Source organism: Chamaea fasciata, unplaced genomic scaffold, assembly GCF_029207755.1.
Source record: "Chamaea fasciata isolate MVZ Bird 193981 ecotype frontalis unplaced genomic scaffold, bChaFas1.0.hap1 SCAF_5, whole genome shotgun sequence".
NCBI classification, from domain to species: domain Eukaryota; kingdom Metazoa; phylum Chordata; class Aves; order Passeriformes; family Sylviidae; genus Chamaea; species Chamaea fasciata.
In genome coordinates, this window is record NW_027094090.1 from 6,687,449 (window position 1) to 6,697,206 (window position 9,758).

The following is a 9,758-nucleotide window of genomic DNA, read 5'->3' on the forward strand; positions in this document are numbered from 1 at the left end:
CTTGCCTTGGTCTCCTCAGAGTACCCAGGAGAATCCCGTTAGCTCCAGTAATATTGACCGACCCTATCACTCGGAATAATGACATAAAATGAGCAGGAGGGAAGCAAATTGAATACTAACAGTAGTGATTTGTATCCTAACTGGGTGCATAGACTTAGACCTGAATTCTTCAGTGCAAGGTGCCATCCAGACACCACACAGGGTATACGTTGTTCTGAAAAGCAAAATTGGGAAATAGCCTTAATGGTGAAGCAATATCAGAAAATATGCCTAATGGTAAAATTTATTATATGATGGAAAATTAAATTCACGAGGGAGGTTATGGAAACCTCACAGATTGGGTAGGGGTGTAATTTTCTATTAAATTGCTAAGTGGAAAATCCCAGAGGCAATCAATATGCTACTTTTGGAATTTTCCTAAATTTCTCTGTAAGACTTTGTGAAAGGAAACTGGGCTAACGTACTATTTAAAATCCTGCATTACATATTTTTGGGAGGATGCTGAAGCAGCAAAGGTAGATGGATGTCATATGCTGTTTGCTGGATTTTGTGGGTCCAATTAATCTCTAGTACAGTGTAGTGAAGTCGGGTCTGAAATGCAGCAGCAGTGTGCTTAAATTTTTCCCTATAAAAAGATTATTTTCTCTTTCTTTTTTTTTTTTTCTTTTTTTTTTTTTTTTTTTTTTTTTTCCTGCCCAAACAATCTGCTGATTCCTGTCTGCTAACTAACTTTATTTACGGGACTAAGTGCATTGCTGAAACTGTTGTGCTTGACTCTCATCCTTCCTGGGACAATAGGAGAATTTTTATAAAGCATAAGGCCCTCATTTACAGTTCGGCTCACATGATGAGCTTTATCTTGCATTTGCCAAAAGAATGTGCTACAGAAATCTTTTCTGTTTTCCTCTGTTACTCAATTTTGTAAAACATTTCGGGGTATAATTTATGAAAAAGTGATGGCAGTGTTTTATCAGCTGCTCTCTTACTGGTTTTAGTTCTTCCTTCCCTGTGCTGATATTTTGCTTAAAGGGGCTGGTGGTTTTAAATGACATTCCAGTCTGGGCAATGCAGTTTCCAGTAATGTTCTACAAGAGTTAGCACATCCCCATTTTCACCAATATTCCTCATTTTCCTTTTTGTGAATTACAGAGATCCATTCTTTTCATGCAGAATAAGCCTGATCCTGCAAACTAACCTAATTGTGATCACTCAGATGAATAAATCTTGCAGCTTTCATTTCTGAAAGTATGAGCCAGTGTGGATACCACGGCCCTGATCCTGCCATCTCATCTGCATAAAAGTGAATTAGAAACTAGGACAAGGTGACTTTAGGTCAAAGGCTTGTAGTTATCCACACAACACGTAGGAGGATCTGGTAGCTGGAAACAGTTTTCTGTCCTGCATTTCTGGTGTTTCTCAGCTGGGACTTAGAAAAAACTACACAAACTCAAAGGCTCCCATGTACAGGGAGCTGTGAGCCTGTTGTTGGGTATTTTGGGGTGGGCATCCTAAAACTGAGACTGGGATCATCTGCTCGTTTGTCACAGGCCACCATTGCATTATTCCAGCTGGAGAAATGTAGAGATGAAAGTCCTCTTTATCCCATTAGAATAGCTGCCTTGTGTCACCCTGGATAGTCACTGGCTGCATTGCTGTGGCAGCCAAGTCACTTAGGATAAAGTGCACACTGGCTCTGGAGGGCAGACAGCTTTTAATTTCATCTTTTATTTCATTTTCTGTCTTGGTATCATGTTGTTATTATTACATATTAAGAACCCATAGGTCCTTTTTTTTTTCTGGGAAAAATATGAAAAATTCTGAGTGTTTTGTATCTATTCATGAATGGTTTCAAAGTATTTCCTCAAACCATTAACTGAATAATGTGTTTTTCAAAATGCCATGAAATTAGCCAACTAAATAAGGGCTTTATCTTGCAACATGTCCTGTCAGTGTGATCAGTCCTGATTATTTCTTAGTTAACATTTTATTATGCTTCAAGTTACTTTAAAATATCCCCTCCCCATTCTGATAGTAATTTTTCCAACAATTTTCTGTGAAATACTTTTTTCATTGCGGATCATGAGCTAACTGATTAAATATAATTAATCTAATAATATTTCAGTATTAACAGCAGCAGTGCTCTTCACACAGGATCTCCCAGACTTTTTCTTTGTTTCCAGGTGTGCCCAGTTCATTATAATATTTTATTATTCAGAAGCAGGATGGACTAGGACAAAGATGACTAAAGAGTCCTAGAGCTGAGGAGAATTAAATAAGTGTACTAAGAACCCCTTCAGCTTTTCAGTTGGAAAAATTATACTGGAGGAAGTCTCATAAACTCAGTGATTTGATCGGAGGCTTAAAGTCTAATGTCAAGGAATTCATGTGAGGCCGTGTGAAGTGGGAAGAGGCTGCTGACTGTCATATTAATAGCACCATGATTACCACTCATCTTGGAGCCTTACCAGGTTCCATGTGGGATTAGGAAGCAGGAGAAGGGTGAAGAGGTAAATTGGAGACCAGCAGCTGCACAGGTGACAGGTTAATAGGTGAGCTATTTTAGTTAGTTATATGTAATGAATGGCACTGAGGATTTTATAAACTGTAGTAGCGTTTCCAGTGGTGGTTTTGTGGTCATATGACATGTGGGCAGTACTTAGCCCCTAGGCTGACAATAGGCCACGTTGTGCTGTGCTCACTACAAACATTCCCTTTCAGCAGGCTCTCAGGCTGGCATACCCAAGGACTGGGTCATTAGAGGGGAAGGTGTCAGGATGTCCTGAAGAATTCTGAAGTCAGGAGTGTGGTTTAACTTGTTTCCCAATTCTCTGTAAGTTTTTCCTGTACCATTTGAGTCACAGTACTTGACATTTCATGTCTCTGTCCCTACTCTCTTTTTCTTTTGGAACAGTTTTGAAATGCTTTCTTGTCCATTCTACTGCTTGTTAATCTTTCTCATATAAATTTTAAAGAAAAGCATTAAGGGCAGAGCAATGTTTTCATCTCTTTGCCAGATCAGGAAGACCAAAACATTCCAGAACTGTTTCAACAATAAAGAATATAACTGAATCTATGTACAAAGTGTTCTTTGTGTTCTTTGTGTGTCACAAACCCTCTGAATATTTCCATATCAGAATGCAAACCCCCTTTTGACTGCAAGGTTGGACTTTTCCTCCCCTCTGTGAATTTATGTACAGCTTGGACTAAGGTTGCCAGGAAGGGCACTGTATTCTAAGAGTCAATGCTTGATGGTTATTCACCTGTGGAATAATTGGATATTAAGGTATTAAGTCTTCCTATGACAAACCAGTGTTTGGATTTGAATTCTGGGAGGAGTGGAGAGGAGACCAATGTGTCTAAGCTACAGATGTGGTTGAAGGATGAAGAAGAAAAGGTCTCAACAATGCTCTTTTTTATGAAAGAGGATGTGGAAGAGAAAAAAAAAAATCTGCCCAAATACATGGACATCCTCTGTTTCTCTGCAACATGGAGAAACCATGAGCTGAACTAATTTTGCCCTTACAATCCAAGTGCTTCATGGGAGCTGAGGATAATGTGAATAGGGTTTGTTATTTTGCCCAGAAATTTGAATTTTTGTGCTATATAAAGAGTAATAGTGCTTAGAAAATTTCCTTTGGATGTGTCTTTGCATCACTACCACCTCTGCCTAAGGAGATGAAATGTAAAGCCAGGCTGGTGTCCCCAGAAAGGGCACGTTTGAGCTTTGGGTCATCCCAGAGTCAGTGTCAATCATGCCAGCCCAAGCACAGCAGTCAGCAGTCCCAGTTCTGATGGATGCTGCAGGCACAAATTGCAGCACGCTCAGCTCAGGGTCCGTCCAGCGAGCCCCTGCTAGAGAGCATTCCAAGAGGGTCATGCTGCTAATCATTCCTCCATTTTTGTGTCAGTTTGCTTCAGCCACAGCAGCTGAAGGCAGATGTAAAAGAGTGCAGTGATGCAATTGCTGGAGCTACGGATGGAAAACAAATGCAGCATCAGCTGCAGGAACAAAAGCATTTAACACCGTTAGACAGCTCCTTGAGGCTGCGGGATGAAGCCCAGGCAGCAGACATCCTCCTCCAAGTCCTGACTGAGCCTCATGTGGGGATGTTACTCTGTGCCCCCCAGTCCAGTCTCTCACTGTTTCCAGCTTGCCACAGGGACCTGCTCTCCGTGTCTTGATTCTGCCTTGATCCTCTTCTGTTTCTCCTGCCACACATTAGGAAATGCACTTCCTGGAAAATCAATGGGAGTTTGAAAACTAAAAGTAATGTGTGCTTTGGTATGCTACTAATCCACTTATTTGGATCCTCTTACTGCTCCTCTGGGCTGCCCTGATCCTCTCTATCAGCCCACCCAGCTGCTCTGATCTGCTCTCTAAACTTCTGTCGTGACTATATTAGCATCCCTGTCAACTCACAGGGCTGCTGCCTCAACGCCATCAATCCCCTCTCCCAATGAGAGTTTCTCTACTAAATTATAATCCCTGTGGCTCAGAATACTGATGCAAACTAAAATAAATTCATGAAAAGTTGCTGCAGCTCCTACTAAGATGTTCTATTTTCCTAAATATTTTCCAACAGTTCTTACATTTCAGGCTGGCGAAATATCTTCAGACACATTCATAACCACCTGCCTGCTTTTCAGTTCTGAAAAATAAAATTTCATTGCAAGATACAATAGAGTTCAAAATCTACTCACACATGGACTTTTAAAAGAGAGATTATGTGAGTTTTAAATCTCTGTCAAGCTGGAGACTGACAACATCTGAAAATGGTGCTTTTATTCTGCAGTAAGATACATACAGCAGCATTTTCATTTATGTGACCCCCTTCGGATTTACCTTCAGAGATGTGTAGATACTGAAGACTCCATCACCCATTCAATCCCTGACCTCTCTGCTAAGGCAGCCAGTGCACCTGCAAGGGCATTTTCTCTGAGATGGACACATCCTGCAGGGATCAAACTGACAACACAGAACTATGATCATTTAGTAATAACTTTGAGAGATATCTTGTCTGTGTTAAATAGAAGCTAATGAACTCAGAAGTACAATACTTTATGCTCAACCATTTATCTTCTATACGCATTAAAGTGGAAGAAAAATAGATGTTTTCATGTGCTTTTATACCATCCAACAAATCTACGTGGTGTTTGAGTGGTGGTGTCTGTTAATACAGCTAAAATGTCTCAAACTCAAGGGATGTTAAGTGTAGATGTTGCTTTGGGGAAGGTTGAAAAAAGAGACAGTTGTAGGGATCTAAAACACAGTGCATGCAGTTTTGACAACCCAGTCTGCATTTGCAGGGCTCAGTCCTGTAACTGCACCTTTCCTGGAAAGACTTTGTTGTTTGGGTATGTGTAGTGCAGACTGATGCTGGGAGTAAGGATGTTCAATGCTTCACATCATTTGCCCTGCACTGCTGGAGTGCTAGAAAGAACAGCTACAAAAATACCAATAACAGCAAAAAACCCGAAAAAAACCGAAAACCAAAACAACAAAAAAAGACAGCATGATCATTTTCCTCCAAGATGTTTTGGATTCTTTAACAGCCACAAATGGCCACTGCTGTCAAAAAAGCGCAGTCTCCCTGGTGACATCTTGGGACCAATTCATTAGGGACTCTGATGACACAGGACCATAAGCTGAGCTATGAATACTGTTCCTGAAACAACAGAATTTTCATCAGATATCTCACATATCAGCCAGTTTGGCAATAATCAGCTGTTCTTAAATGCAAAGCTTTTAGAAACAAAAATGAGCTTTTACACCACCTCAGTTTTACAGATAATAAAGTTGCTGGGATAGGAAAGACTCATGCCATCCTATAGACAACCTAAACAATGCTCATAAATATTCCCTTGTCAAAACCAGAGGATAATTAGCAGCCAAACAGTTATTTCAAGCATGTTTCTAAAAGCCACACTAGCCTTACTAACCAGTAACATCCATATGGATGTCACTACTTTCCTAACTATTTTAACAGTGCATTACAGAGGTTTGTCCTGCCAGACAGGAGTTGCTAGGGTTGACTTACCATGAGAACTAATCAAGTGATACTTTAAAAAGCAAAACAAACCAAATTCAAATGCCTCCTTCATGATACACAGACGTCATACACTTTGGAAGACTGTTAGAAATGTGGGAACCTTTTTTCTGCCATTTCCTCCCCTGTGAGCTTTCCTTGTCTTTGCAGTGGGATTTGGACACCTGTGGTGGAGCACTACCCCCAATTTCTTCCTCAATTTTCCCCTCTAGCAGAGTGTTTCTCTGACTGTGACCTCCTGGAGATTGTGTGCTGTTTGGAAAGGTGAATTATAAAGTGAAAGCCCAGAGTGGTTTAAATTGACTAAATGGAGGGGATGGGCCCACCCCCAGTGTCAGGATTGTAGGGAAGTGCAATTTGCAATCCTTAGCAGAAATACTAACACATGTCTGTTAGAACACCTGGAGGTGCCTGTAAACAAAGTAAATGTGGGGGCAAAGAATGTGGAATTGTGTGGGTTAATCCCTCCCAAAAATTTAAAGGACAGTTTAAATAAAAAAAGACTGAGACAGGGTATAGAGCTCCCTTTGCCAGAAGTGGACATACTTAGTCATGGTGTAAAGGCAATTTCATCCAATGTCTTTTTCGGTATAGTGTTTTGAAGATGAATAAAAGGAACCATGTACTTATCTGAAAAGGGTTTCCAAGAGTCATCTGTGCCCTTGTTACTTGAAATGAGTTCTGCAATCTTGGTCAGCTGCAAGGCATCAGTTCTGCCTCCTGTGTGTGAGTGAAAGCATATGCTGGCTGAACTGGGGGTTTCCCCTGTTTTAGTATCAAATAGATAAGTGAAACTGAATGCCTATAAAGATACGACCTGAAAACAACTAAATGTAAAATGAATACAACCACTGAGAGCAGTCAAAATTATTCTGATCCGTTTTACCACTTTGGCAAGTGGATGACATCTGGGTTATTTGAGTGAAACTGGGTTATTTGAGCTGCCTTCAATAATCTGTCTGTAGGTTGACAGTTGGCTTGCAGCAGATAAAGCTGAGCAATCACTTAACCAGCTAGAAACTGGAATGAAACACCTCATGTATGTTTTAAGCTTGTATTTCTATTGCTTACAAGGCTCTTATGATTGTTCCAAGATTTTGAGTAACTTCTAGATTTCCCTTTCCAGTCTCAATTTCATATTTAATGTTGTGAAGGAAATTACTTCAAAGTAGCTTTGTGGTTAACTCTGTGGGGTTGTTCCAGAGGTCTGCAGAAACCTGGATCTAGGGAAAAAATGGGTAAGACTATTGCTTCCAGACCAAAGTTCAGTTGCTAGGAGCTCTCAAGACTCTGGTTTTGGGTTTGGGAGAGCTTAAAGGCCTGACTACAGCCCTGACAGCAAATAACATATTTATTAATCACATGAAAGACAGAAATACAAAGACATAGCGGTACCAAACCATCAGGGCTGCCCTGAAAAGCAAAACAGGAGCAGTAGGAAAAAAATAGTCAGGCTCTGGATTTATAGCAATGATCTAATTGACTCTAGTGAGTAGAGTAATGCCATGTATGATAAACTGATAATTTGAAATGCAGCTTGGAAAAGCACACATTTCACTGTGTTAAAAATATCTTATACAGTGATGTCATCTAAGGGATAATTGCATGGAAGAGGGACTGGCACAGGGAAGGAATTTTCTGCTTTCACAACAGAGTTAAACAGTTTCCACACTCTGAGGGTTACTCAGAACAGTGGTGACTTGGAGAAATCCTTTTGCAGTGTGGGCGAACAGTTTCTATTACGCGATCCAAGGATGAGATCTCACACTGAGCTTTCATGTGCACCATGAGTTTGTCCAGCAAGTGGAGCTCCAGATATCCACCCTAGAGCCAAGGAGCACGTGTGAATGGAGACAGTCAGAGGATGAGAGATCCATAACGAAGCAAGCAGGGACCATAACATATTGCCAGTAGAGATATTGCCTCAAGAAGATGTTCTGAGGAACAGAGGAGCTTTGAACTGTGTCCAGTCTGGACCTGACCCAACCATCTCAACAATTCCTGTCCCTCAGAAAATACTGCCCTGACCTCCAGGCAAAGGGGAGCCAAACAGATTTGCCATTAGGAGATCAGACAGGAAGCAAGAGTGGATCTCTTCATGAGGTGCCAGTGAAAGAAAAAAGATACTGCCTCTTCTTATACATTAGAAGGTTCAAAAAGAGAAATCTCAAATGAATGGATGAATGAATGGATGACACCAATTTTTTTTTTCTCTCATTCCCTCTTTGGGGAGATATTGGTGAATGTCCTCAAAAAAACAGAACCAACATAACTACCTATTTGCATGCATACAGTAACTATTCTGGGAGATGTGCTACTCTGTAGATTGCCACTTCTTGTCCATAGGATAAGACAATGTCTTGATCACCGAGGGGATTTACATTACAGTATGTTTTGATTTGGAGGCAAGAGAGCACAGAATCACAAGTACTGGTAAAAGAGCAATTGTGGAAAGCTGAGTCATCAGTAGTGAACTTTGGGCAACTTTTAGAGGTACAGCATTACTTTCTAATCTTGCCAAATTAGTTTCACCAACATAAACTAATCAGCTGCTTCCTTGTCCCTTTTACCCCTCCCTGACACCTTATTTATTTATTTTTTTAAACCTGGGAGATCTTTGGTCTAAGAGTCACCTGACAGTAACTGCATCTTTCTCACAAATACCATGTGTGAGTGGGTTTTCCTCCTTCCTTTTGTACTGTCTCTAATTGAGATATAGTGTCTGTCATAGTTTAATCCCAGATGGTGCACAGGCTCTCACTCTCCCCCAGCCACAGAGGGATGTGGGAGAGAATTGTAAGGGTGAAATTGAGAAGATTTCTGGATTGAAAGACTGTTCAATGGGACAGAAAAGGAAGAAAATAATAATAATAATAATAATAATAATAATAATAATAATAATAATAATAATAATAAAAATAACGATAACAAGAACACAATATATAAAACAAGTGATGCACAATGCAATTGGTCACCACCTGCTGAGCTATGCCCAGCCAGTTCCTGAGCAGCAGTCCTCAACCAACCTTCCCCCCAGTTTATACACTGAGTGTGATGCCATACAATATGGAATATCCTTCTGGTCGGCTGGGGTCAGCTGTCTGGGCTGCCTTGTACCCCCCAGTGTCACTGCTGGCAGGATAGGAGAAGCTGAAAAGTCCTTGACTTAGTATAAACTCTGGTTAGCAACAACTAAAACATCAGTGTGTTATCAGTTATTCTCATACTTGATCCAAACCACAGAACTGCACTAGGTACTAGGAAGAAAATTACCTGTATCCCTGCCAAAACCAGGCCGGTGTCAGACTGGAGCAGGAAATGAAGCAAGGTGTAAGGTTGTGTGTACTCCAGAGCAAACTGAGGGGGCAGCTGGCACTCTGACATAAGCATCTGGATTAGTTTACCATAAAGTCCACTACAGAGTATTCCTACAGCTTCATGACTCTTGCCCTTACCCAAATGTGGGCACATTCCTCCAGGACTCATACAGTGACATTCTTGGATTCTATCACCATCAGATGTGATATAATTTCCCTTCATAGAAGTATGAAAAGCGTAGGAGGACTGTTCCTGTTTCCTCATTGCAAAGTGATTGCATTCAAGCCTGAGGTAAAGCAGAGCACGACTTCTAAATCTAGAACCCTCCAGCCTGGGGTTGAACAACCCTGGTAAACCACTGTGCCATTTTCTACAAGGAAGAATCATGGCACA

The 9,758-nt window shown here is 40.8% G+C and overlaps 1 long non-coding RNA gene across 1 annotated transcript; it reads right to left on the minus strand.

Annotated features, from left to right (window-relative positions):
- Positions 1–1,721: 1,721 nt before the first annotated feature.
- Positions 1,722–6,298, minus strand: LOC136289205 (uncharacterized). Its single transcript, XR_010720738.1, has 3 exons — positions 6,039–6,298; positions 4,844–4,966; positions 1,722–4,235 (listed from the first exon to the last, which is right to left on the minus strand). It is a non-coding gene; the product is annotated as an uncharacterized lncRNA (long non-coding RNA).
- Positions 6,299–9,758: the final 3,460 nt, after the last annotated feature.